A 12,416-nucleotide genomic window follows, 5' to 3' on the forward strand; every position below is an offset into this window, starting at 1 on the left:
ACTTCTTCTCTCGGCTGATGCTTGATATATCAGGGAGCAGCAGGAAAAAAAGTCAAATTATGCTACTAGCAGGTCCCTGGGTCTGATGAGAAGGGGTTGGGTGGGGATGAAAATTAGGCATAGGCTACCATTAAAGCAAGTGATCATGCGATGTGATATATTTCTTTCTGAGACTGTAGCTTAAATCCCAATTACCTCCTGGTGACAAATGAACTCGCTGAGTAATTCATTTTGACTGTTGGAGCTTCCACCTTCTGTGTTACCATCACAAGGGGAAGGTGTATGACAAATTTCCAGATTTAATTTTAGTGCTTGGGAGCTCAAGTGGCACAATTACCAGATCAAGAGTGATGGAAGCATATTAACAAGCAGAGTTCATGTGAAGCTGAGATTTTACTGAGAATGCTCAAAGTTGGACCCTTGCAAGCAGTGTGGAGCACCAACTGGTCCCAGGCATCTAGACTTTGGGATATTTTCTTCTCTAACTTTATCCTGATGCTTGAAATTCAAAAAGCCTCTGAGTACTGTTGATGGTGTCTCTAACATACCTCTTGGATTCTTCCCTTTCTGTTCCTCATCATCTCTCACATTGACTGTTAAAGGCAGTGTACATTATGATTAAATACTCAGATCCTCTGGTCTGTTGATAGGAGCTCAGATTATGCCTCTGATTGTCCTCCCTAAATAACCTTGGTCAAGTTACTTAGATGCTGGCATAGGCTTGTCCTGAGTGTTAAACATGTTTATATAAATAAAATACATGTCAGATAGTAAATCCATAATTGATGGTAGTTTTACATTAGTATTCAGTCAGTTCAGTTCAGTCACTCAGTCATGTCTGACTCTTTGCAACCCCATGGTCGCAAACTGCAGCACACCAGGCTTCCCTGTCCATCAGCAATTCCCAGAGCTTGCTCAAACTCATGTCCATCAAGTCAGTAATGCCATCCAACCATCTCATCCTCTGTCGTCCGCTTCCCCTCCTGCCTTCAATCTTTCCCAGCATCAGGGTCTTTTCCAATGAGTCAGATCTTTGCATCAGGTGGCCTAAGTATTGGAGTTTCTGCTTCATCATCAGTCCTTCCGATGAATACTCAGGACTGATTTCCTTTAGGATTGACTGGTTTGATCTCCTTGCCGTCCAGGGGACTTTCATGAGTCTTATCCAGCACCACAGTTCAAAAGCATCAATTCTTCAATATTAGTATTAGCATCCCCATCTAGCTCCTATCTACTGTTCAATGACTCTCCTGTCCAGGGACCAACAAACATTATCTGTAAAAGATCAGATACCAAGTGTTTTCGGCTTTTCATGCCTAAGGTCTCTTTTGTAACTACTTGATTCTGCCATTGTAGAAAAAGTAGCTACAGACAATAAGTAAACAAATATGGCTGTGTTCCAATAAAACTTCATGAAATCTGAAATTTTAATGTTATATAATTTTTGCATATCATGGACCACTAGTGTTTTGGTTTTTTCTCCAACCACCTAAAAATGTTAAAACTGAATGGATGAAGTGAGTAGAGGGGATCAAAAAGTACAAACTTCCAGTCATAAAATAAACAAGACATGGAGATGCAATGTACAGTGTGGCAACTGTAGTTAGTGTTACTGGACTACATATGTGAAGATTGCTAAGAGAGTAAATCTTAAAAGTTCTCATTATATTAAGACAGCAATATTGTGTAGCTATGTATTGTGACATGTCAGCTAGGTTTATTGTACTGACCATTTCTCAATATATCCAAATAATGGAGTCATTCTGTTGTACACATGACATAAGAGATAACATGCCTCAATTTTAAAATATTAATTTAAAAATAATAAAAATGTGAAAATCATTTTTAGCTTTCAGACTAAGCAGCCAGCCAGCTGGATTTGGCCTGTGGGTGAAGTTTGCTAACCCTGATGCTGCTGCTGCTAAGTCGCTTCAGTCGTGTCCAACTCTGTGCGACCCAATAGACGGCAGCCCACCAGGCTCCCCCGTCCCTGGGGTTCTCCAGGCAAGAACACTGGAGTGGGTTGCCATTTCCTTCTCCAATGCATGAAAGTGAAAAGTGAAAGTGAAGTCGCTTAGTCGTGTCCTACTCCTAGCCACCCCATGGACTGCAGCCCACCAGGCTCCTCCGTCCATGGGATTTTCCAGGCAAGAGTACTAGAGTGGGGTGCCATTGCCTTCTCCTTGCTAACCCTGGTCCTGATCTAATGTCTAATGAAGAGCCAGCTTAATCTTCCTGAAAGATTCTAAAAAACCTACTTTTCTTCTTCCCAAACCTTCAATGGCTCTATATTGCCTAAAATCAAGATTGTTCAATTTGACCTTGAAAGCCCTCTGAGGGCATGGGTCATGGCCCTGGTAACTTCTGTGTCACAGCACAAACCTCTCAATTTATCATTCCCAAACTGGGTCTTCCCAGGTTTTTAACTCACATTCCTCAAGAGTTATACTCCTTTTAAAAGTTTGTGAACTTACTTCACATCTGATGAAAAGGCCTGAGGAGACCCGGAAGGCTCTGGGAAGATGGTGTTAGGACAGCAGCCCACCTTCTGTAGAACAGAGGAGCTGCGGGATCTGCAGACACTGGGAAAACGCCTCCCTCTATGTTCTGAAAACTGCTCTCCCTAACTTGTTTCACTGGGCCAAGGACTTTCCATTCATTCAGTCTCATCTTATCCTTACAAAGACCCAATGAGGAAAATGTTTCTTCACTTTGCAGTCAAGGAAGCTCCTTAACAGAGAGGTTACATAACTGGCCCAAGGTCACACAGCTGGGACATGGTAGATCCAGAACATGAGCTCAGGCCTGAAGGATGGGAAAGCTCATCCTCTTAACCATGATATTACATTTACTATTTTCTTGCCTAACAGCTGGTGACCTTCTGAGAAGAGCTTCTTCCACTGACAAAAATAAACGTTCCATTATGTGCACGAATGTGTATAGGCATATGTAATTCCTTCCCCCGAAGTTAAATTTCCCCTTTCTGTCAAACCCAATGATAACAGGAGGAACATAAAATACCTTATTTAGCATTGCAAAACCATCCTGTTCCCTAATCCACACAGACAGTCTTGAAAGTGAGCCCAGGCATGGACGAAATGCTGCTTTGAATGTATCCTAATCCACAGTGAAGGAGCGATCACATTAAAACATTTCCTATCTCCCTGCATTATCGTCATCAGAGGACACGTTTTAGGCAGAAAGGGGAAAGCTGCTAACATGAATTAGTTACCTCATTTTACAGCAGAGAGAGGTGAGACCACATAAATGTAATGTGCCATGACACGAAATGGCCAGCTTCCTTTAACAAGACTAATTCGAGCTGAATCGGCACACTGGAGGGGGGAAGTGTGAAGTGTTTGCATCGCTCTCTCCTCTGAACCTTGAGACTTCTGAGAAGACTTCTTGGGCAGAGCAAGCCTAGAAGACAAAATGCCCAAGGCTATCTGTCTTTGGCTCCCTGATCCCTGTCGAAGCAAGCAGCCAGATGTGGTTAGAAAGATCCGTACAGACGAGAAATCATGCACCCTATCGGCGCTTGTGGTAAAGAACCCACCTGACAATACAGGAGACATAAGAGACCCAGTTCGATCTCTGGGTCAGGAAGATCCCTTGAAGGAGGGCACGGTAACCCACTCCAGTATTCTTGCCTGGAGAATTACATGGACAGAGGAGCCAGGTGGGCTATGGTTCATAGGCTTGCTGAGAGTCGGACACGACTGAAACGACTTAGCACAGCACACATCCTTCACTCAGCTTTGCCCTTAACCTGCTGTGTGATTTTGCCCAAGTTCCCTCAGTTCTCTGCTTTGTTTTCCTCAGCATTGATATGAATATCACCATGATCGTGTCCTTGGCCTTCCACACAGAGCAGAAGGCCCTACAGCATGGTTGTTAAGAGCTTGAAGGCAAGCCATATGAGTTTGAATACTGGGTTTATTGTTCATTGCCGAATGCCTTGAGGCCAGTTATTTACCCTCCCCACATCTTGATTTCCTCATATGAAAAATGGGAATAATAATAATAGTAATTGCGGAGACATCCCTGGCAGTCCAGTGGCTAAGACTCTGTACTCCCAGTGTAGGGAGCTCCGGATTGATCACTGCTCAGGGAGCTAGATCCCACATCCCACTGCTAAGGGTTCACATGCTGAAACTAAAGATCCCACAGAAGATCAAAGATCCCATGAGCCTCAACTAAGACCTGGCGCAGCCAAATAAATAAAGAATATTAAAATACTATTACTACTAATAATAATTGTTTCATATGGTATTGCTAGAACTGAATAACTTAATCTACCTTAAGCCTTCACCAGACTTTTTGGTGCATGCTAAGCACATTAAAATGATGGCCATAATTATCATAGTCTTCTCCAAGCCTCTAATTAGAGAATAATAATTATCATGTTTATGACTCTTTATAGTTTTCTATATGAACCAGTCACATTTAATCTTCATGAAATGTTATCCCACGCTACGCTATAGGGATCTTTAGTCCCCATTCAGATAAGGAAACTAAGAGTCAGAGGAGTTCAGAAACTAATCCTAGGCCACACAAATTGTTATTGTATGTTATTGACTTGATCAAAGCACTCTTTCCCATGTTCTTTTTCTATAGTTTGTAAACTGTAGTCTTTTGATACATGTAAAGAATGATTACTATCACGGAAATAAGAATCAGGTATCTCTAGGCTTCATCATTTTGTGGTGTCTGTAAGTTGCTTTTACATAAAGTTAAAAATGTTTTAAGGCTTCCAACTAAATAAAGGAAAGGATAGGGTTTCCTAAGTGGCTAAGACATACATTTGTTTGCACTGAGATTAGATGAAATGTGTTAGAATGTGAAGAGAAGAGGGAAGATATTATGAAGTTCCTGATTTGCTAAGGAGGATTATACATCAAGACAATAGGCTTGCGGACCAGACTGTTGTTTTCAGTGAGAAGTTCCTACATGTCTTAATTCTCCCCCTTTAACCTACCTAGGGCTGATTCTTGTGGACCCAGTTCTGAGTATCTGATAGGAAAAGCAAAGGAGTAGCTACCATTGGGAAGAGGATTTAACTCAGGAGAATTAAAGGAGAGCCTTTCTCTAACCTGGAGGGCTGTTTGAAAGGAAGAGCAAGAGAAACTCGGTGGGGCAGATGGGTTCTGACATTCTTCTCTCCAACCCAAAGCTGGAACTGCTGTGGACATCCTGGGTAATATTGAAGGCCAAAGCACTTTATTCCAGTTCATTGTTAGGACTCTAGAAAGAGAAAACCTTTGGGGCTGCCCCACATGACTCTGCAGTGGAGTCTAATGTGTTCAGGCAGAGAGATGCAGAAGGGGGAGCCAGAATGCTGAGCTCGACAGATAATGAACCCCATACAGGTTGGGAGGAGAAGGAATGATTGGTGGACAGGATGCAGGGAATGACAGAGACTCGGGAATCTGCAGCCAGTGGAAACCAAGGACAGAGCAACCAGGTTTTAGTCCAAGCTGAGGGAGAGACCAGACTATGACTCATACAACTCACAGGGATAGGAGGGCCAGCAGAACCAAGAGGTCAAGAGTCATGGCCCCAGAGACCAAAACAGGCAAGGGATGCTCCACCTAACCATTCTGGCTCCCCTTTGCCCTCTCAAAAGATTCTCAGACAGGCCTACCCAACACCTCTGGACCTTACACTGCAGGAGGACCAAGAAGGGAGAACCGTGACCCCAGTGGAACATTATTACTAGTTTTTTAACCAAAGACACTGGGTACCACCTTAAAAAGAACTTAAATTATTGAGTCTGGATGAATTTAACCAGAATTGGGCATTTACTTTCTCTTAGATTGTATTTTCCCTCCCAACCATCATAGAAGAGTTTGAGGGGAAACCCAGATTAGGCTTAGAAAATAATAAAGTACCTTCTGTCTGTACACATGAGTTCTGGAGTAAGTTAAATTGGCCACAAGCGTATGTATGTGTCATGATATCTGATTTTATATAGCTCTTTTTAGTTTTAAAGCACCTTATGTATCAATGAGGAGCCTGGTAGGCTTCAGTCTATGGGGTCTCTAAGAGTCAGACACGACTAAGCGACTTCACTTTTACTTTTCACTTTCATGCATTGGAGGAGGAAATGGCAACCCACTCCAGTGTTCTTGCCTGGAGAATCCCAGGGATGGCGGGGCCTGGTGGGCTGCCGTCTATGGGGTCGCACAGTGTCGGACACGACTGAAGTGACTTAGCAGCAGCAGCAGCATGTATCAATGACATTGGATTCTGTGACTTTGACGGGGCATGAGTTTTTTCCCATTATACTCACTAAGACACTGGGGATTAGAGAAAGCAAAATATCTTCCCAGGATTACAGCTGTAAATCATAAGGAAGGATTCGATTTTATTTTCTTAATCTGAAACCAGCATTTCCCTCTCTATACCATTTGCTGAAATACATATATGTGTTATATATATATAGCCAAGCTTTATGTTTCATGAGTGGTTACATTTTAAAGAATAAAATAAAAATTCATTCAGGCTATGTGTAAGGGGAAAATCCATTCAGAATATTTGTTTAGGACTCTGCAATACCAGAGTTTTTAAAATGAGGAAAACATAGGAGTAATTTATAATAAATATACTTTGGTATTTCATAGCCTTCCATGACCTGTTCTCTACCTGTGTATCTATTTCTATCCTCCTTTGCCTAGAAACCCCTTTCCTTGAAGATGCTCCCCTACATCTAGGGAAATTTCTTAATCCAGCATTTCCCAAAGCCTGTTGTGTAGAATATTAGCTCCCTGGGATGTAAATAGGTATAACAGGGAAAATGATTTCTAATGGTAAGATAAGTTTGGAAGGCACTGGCCTAACAAATTAAATAGGTGTCTTTATCCACAATTTTCCTCTGAACCTTTGATATGACAAATAAGGTTTATGACTCCTAGAGGGAGAAAAATGTGTTGCATTTCCCACCTTATTTGACCATGGAAACATTTTTGTCAGTAGTCTCCTGTATCGTCTGTGTTCTTTAAAGCACATGTTAGCACTGCCACCTTAATCAATAATTCTGATGGATGGGAGAGGGTAAGGCTATGATATGGGTCATTCCATTGACCATTAGGGTTGATTCAGCTGACTGGATGGATGGATGGTTACATCCTGGTGCTACATGCTCCAGCAAACAGCAGAGTCTTCCTGTGAGGACCATTATTAGGTCAAGTGCCTGTGGTCCCCTAAGATCCCGATTTCTGCTTGAGCATTACTTGCCATAATTCAGGTATCTACAGCCACAAGTCATGCTGGGAGAAAACCAGGTCTAGGTGAGAACTGTGCTGTAGAAATTAATTTTATTCATCAAATCGTTTAAGACTTTTGAGCACCTAGTAGGAGCCAGATACTGTGCTGTGTGCTGGAGATACAGAGATAAATAAAGCATAGTCACTGTTCTCCAAGGACTTACAATCTGGGAGGAGAGAGAGGATTGGGAAATGACACATGCAGAGACTAAAATAGTAACTCAATATGGTGTTATATACAACATATATGCTCAGATACAGTGGAGGCATATGGAAAGGAATGCCCTGGTCTACCCAAAAGGGTCAGGGAAGGCTTTGAAGAGAAAATAGTGGCAAGGCTGAAGCTTATAGAATGATAGTGGTTTTGCCTGGTGAAAATGTAGAGTATCCTGAGAAGAGAGAAGAGCATGCACTCCAGTAGAGAGGTCTGAAAAAACACGGCACTGTCAGAAAACAAGAAGTGGTACAACATGGGTAAAATACAGAAACTGAAGAATACATTGGAGTAGCTGGTGCCAGGGAGACAGAGAGAAGCCAGATCATTATGGGCCTGGTGCCCATGTAAGGAGTTTGGACTTTACCCTGTTGGTAATGAGGATCTGTCTGCTACTTTCCTAGACAGTTTTGATCTCCTTCTTCTTTGCTAATGTTAACAAAAAAAGTTGGATTGTGAGAGTAACAACAAGCCGCCAAAATCCCAGGTTCCTGGGGATGAGAGAAGCTAGGATTTAGTCCATCCAAGGGGACCCATCTTACTTTTGGAATACAGTAACCACTCTCTTTCAGGTCAGAGATAGGGTTTATGGGTAAGGGAGGATCTAGCACTATGGAGCCAAGTCAGTGAGGGGTATCAGGACCCCAGCCTATCACCAAAATTGAGGCTGGGCCCCAGTCTTCTCAAAGCATCCAAAACTAATGAGGACACCAAGACAGATGCTGAGCCCTCTCAACAAGGCAACACTCTGTGGATTCAGAAATGGACTGCTGATGATGGAACATGCAGAGGGCTGAGAGGCTCTTTCCAGAGGCCACCTCCTTTGGGGACTGAGCCTTCTTGGTGAATGCCTTGTGATTCACAACCATTACCTCACTGAATCCTCACAATTTTAGAAGCTGGTTTCACCATCATTGTTTTATAGAAAAGGAATCTGAGGTTTTGAGGCTTAGTGAAACTTGTGTGAGTATACGTAGGGAGCTAGTAGTCAGGGCAGGACTTAATCCCTAGTTTTCACAACTTGAAAGTCCAACACAAATCAGCCAGCAGTCTACACTGTCTTCCTGTTCTAACTCCCTGCCTCTCTGCAGCCTTGGTCAATGCTGACCAAAGGACTGGTGTGGCTGAGACTTCTTGGAAATTCCTCTCTGCCATTAACAATGCAGTACCAGAGCAAATTATGGCCACTGTGTTTGCTGGTCTTGCCACTCAAAGCCCACTTTTCTCTTCTTCCAGGCCTTCTATTCATCCACATGTTCATTCCTTGTGAAATGTTATCAGGTTCAACATTCTTATGATATCTTCTTTGAGGAACTCAGTACATCATGAAAAATTTATCTTACTGACCCCCAGCCATTCCTATGAGGCAGCATTCATTTCTAGTCCCTTATATCCAAGTTTCCAAAGAAAGGTCCTAGAGACAATTTTCCACAAACCTGAGGACTCCCAAATCCTGATCTAGAAAGTATATTCTATTCATTTACTTTCTCTGCCTACTTGAAGCTTTGCACCCTTTTCTCTGCCTTGGGACTGTGACCTAGACAATTGTATTTAGATCAGTAGATTTGCTTCATGAATCCATCAGCAAATCCCTCTGAAATACCACTCAGGCCAGATGGTGGACCTAAAAGCTGACTCTAGGTAAGACTCTTCCCACTTGGAGCCGGAGGTTCCTCCTCTATGAAGTTTATCTTTGTGATCTATAAAATCCTATTCAACACTGCAATGTATATGCATTCTACAGATGATGAAATTGAAGATCAGGAGCTTAATGGTTCAGCTAGGAAATTCCCAAACTGGGATTCTGGCCAGTTGGCAACATATTATCTTCAAAGAAATCAATTGTCTAAAAATATTCATTGAGCACTGATTATGGGCAAAGGCACTGTGCTGGAAGCTAAGAGTACACAAGGAAAAAGAGATTGTCCCTGCTCTCTAGACAAGTATCAGTATTTTGGAGGACAGAGATGCTAAAAGAATTCCAACATGTTGTGAGAGGAATAGCAGGGAAAACACGAATGAGGGTCAAGAGCAGAGTTGTTAACCCAGGTGCCTAAGAAAGCTTACAGCAAAGTGGCTCCTCAGCTGGGGAAGGAGAGTTGACCTATGAGTTAATGAAATTGACTCATGACCATTTGCTTTTAGGGAGCTTCTAGAAAAAGAAAATCTACCTTCATTTTCACTACATTGGAGTCTAAAAAAATTTCAACAAATAGCATCTTAGCATCTGCCTAATGGAAGAGCTGTAAAGAGATGATATGAATGGACAAATAGAGAAGGGCTTCAAGGATGTAGGGATGTCTGCCTGGAATGCTTGCCCACTATCTAGCAATAAATAAGATATAAAAATAAATACACACATCTGACAAGAACTAAGGGAAATACAAGGGAAAATCATTGAAAATAAGAGGAACCTGCCCAGTGTCCAAGCTGTCCCCAAACGTGGTGAGATTAGAATGATTTTAAGAGACATAAGCAAACTGATAAAGGAAAACCAAGATGAGAAGAGGGGAAGACGACAGTAGGGACAGAGGTAAATAAGCTGGTTTTCAAGTCTATCTCGAGTAAGTTTGCAAAGGAGGGGGTGGCCGGGCCACCGAGACTTGCCGAGTATAATTTATTGACAAGGAAAAGTAGACATTCCTTTACAAAAATTAATTCTTTGCCTCGGTGACTGTTAACAGTAGAGGTTGGGAAATGAATGCCTGAAGTGGGCGTAAATTCCCTTCTAGAGAAGAGAGTGTATACAGCCCTTGGAAGAAATAAAGGTGAATCCTGACAAGAGGAGGTTGATTAAGATAGTAAGTGTGCTCAGAGATTGCGAAAGTAGTCAAGCCTGGGTGATGGATGGGAGAGTCTTCAACCACACATCCTAAGCTGAGTGTCTGAGCATCCATGGAGGATGGAGGGTGGGGAGATGGGGGGAGGAAGCCCAGGTCTCATGCACACAATGAGCTGCTTCCTTCTGGATGTACAGGAGATGGAGAATGAGTATTTGTTGATAACAAATTGCTGGGCACTGTGGTAGGTGCTTTACATATATTGTCTCATTGATTTTTCATCATCCCCTGAAAGGTAGGTGTTATTATAAGAAAACTGAGGATCATAGAGGTTAAATTACCTGTCCAAGTTCTCAGACCCAGGATTTGAACTCCAGTTTGTCTGATAATAAAATCTATAGGCTCTTTTCTCTTCATTCCAATGAAAGAGTCATAGCCTTTTACATTTTCATAATGGATGTGACATGCCTAGTAGCTGGTAGGAGTTCAAATAATGATAGCAGGCAAAAACAGAACTAGGAATAGCAAGACTAGGGGGGCAGGGTATATGTAAACAGATTGTAAGACTTATCTGAAAGGGCTGTTGTGAGAAACAAGGTAAAATAATGCCAAATTCCATCATAGGGCCAGCAGCATAGGGGCAATCCAGAAGCTGGGGGTCTCTCTTTGGTACTCAGTGCCTTGTATCATACTTCTCTGTATGGTTTCATGTTTTAATAACCTCTAATAGGCTATAAGCTACTTGAAAGTAGAGATTTACCTAATGAATCTCTGTATTTCTCAGAGGACTTTGTATAAAAAGGATTTACTGAATGTGGGCAAGTGCATAAGAATGCAGATCAGGACTATGTAATATAAAAATGCCATATTTCTCTTTACAATTACTCTTGTTATAGTCATTCTTCCTAATAGCTCATCTACAAGACTATAAATACATGCATACACATATGTGTGACTAGCTGCATCGTGTAGTGTACCAGGTGCTTCATATAGATACATAAATGGTTTATTGAAGAACCCAAACTTGGTGATATATAAAACTGATTTTTTTTCTTATGCACTGCTTGCAGCAGGCTCATAAAATCTCCTTTTCTCATTCCTTATATTGGGCAGAATCCATAATCTTCCAATCACTTTCTGGTATTAAATGTTCATCCAACATACAACACTGGTCTCATACTGGATGGCATGTCTGCCCCTCCCCTGCGCTGGCCAGAATTGTGGCTCAGGGGTCATGGTGGGAAAAAAGGCTTGGGGTTAGTTCTGGGGTGCTTCTCCCTTTTCCTCTACAGTGCTTATCTCCTCTGATGTTTGGAGCCAGTGGGGCAAACATAATTTTCTTACTAGCTCCTAATAATTGTCCTTCCCTGCTGGTTGCTTTTAGCTGATTCCGTGTGGACTCAATATCCTTCATCACCTTCTGGAAGACACATAACCAAATGCTGGGTATATATGGGGTTCTTGAGAGGCCCCAGTGCAGTAGACACACAGCACTGTTTGACCTCTGTCACTGCACACTGTACCAGGTCACATCAAAGCCTCTTGCTTTGGGGACCACTTGCCTCCTGGTAATCAAGTCAGCTCAAGCCTACCCAATTTCCATGACCTTTGACCCACAGGACATCCCTCATCCTTGCCACATCTAAGCAGGGAAGTCAGGGGTGATTCAGAGTCACGCCTCTTTCTCCCCATCAATTTTCCCCAGTTCTCTTGTCTGTCTTCTCACGTGGGCACAGAAGCAGCTCAGCCAGTCTGCTATATAGGTAGCTATCTAAACAGAGATTGCTGGTTTTCTCCCCTGCAGGCCCCCAGCCTGTGGGGGATCTTCTTGTCACGTCCCTTGCCTTGGGGGAAGCCAGGTGGTAGCCAGGCAGGTGAAGGACAAGCCTCTGCCCCAGGTTCTCGACCTTCCCAAGTCCTCCTGTGCCTCTTCCTCAGCATCTCCTCTGGGAATTTTGTTTTGCTTTGTTATAAATGAAGGAGACTAGAAGGTAGTAATAGTTTGAGCATGGGAGAGGCAGCACAGTCAGTTTTATTGCTCCCTAATAAGTTCTAAGGGAGGTGACAGGCCACATTTGATTTATTTGTTAGTTTATTATTATGTTTTTGACTGCACTGGGTCTTTGTTGCTGCAAGCAGGCTTTCTCTAGTTGGAAT

The 12,416-nt window shown here is 42.5% G+C and overlaps 1 protein-coding gene across 16 annotated transcripts in view; it reads left to right on the forward strand.

Moving 5' to 3' along the window:
- The window catches only part of DAB1 (DAB adaptor protein 1), a 1,348,091-nt gene that overhangs the window by 493,503 nt on the left and 842,172 nt on the right, over positions 1–12,416 (forward strand). The window lies entirely within an intron of this gene.

The sequence above is a fragment of the Bubalus bubalis genome, chromosome 6, assembly GCF_019923935.1.
Source record: "Bubalus bubalis isolate 160015118507 breed Murrah chromosome 6, NDDB_SH_1, whole genome shotgun sequence".
Taxonomy (NCBI): Eukaryota; Metazoa; Chordata; class Mammalia; order Artiodactyla; family Bovidae; genus Bubalus; species Bubalus bubalis.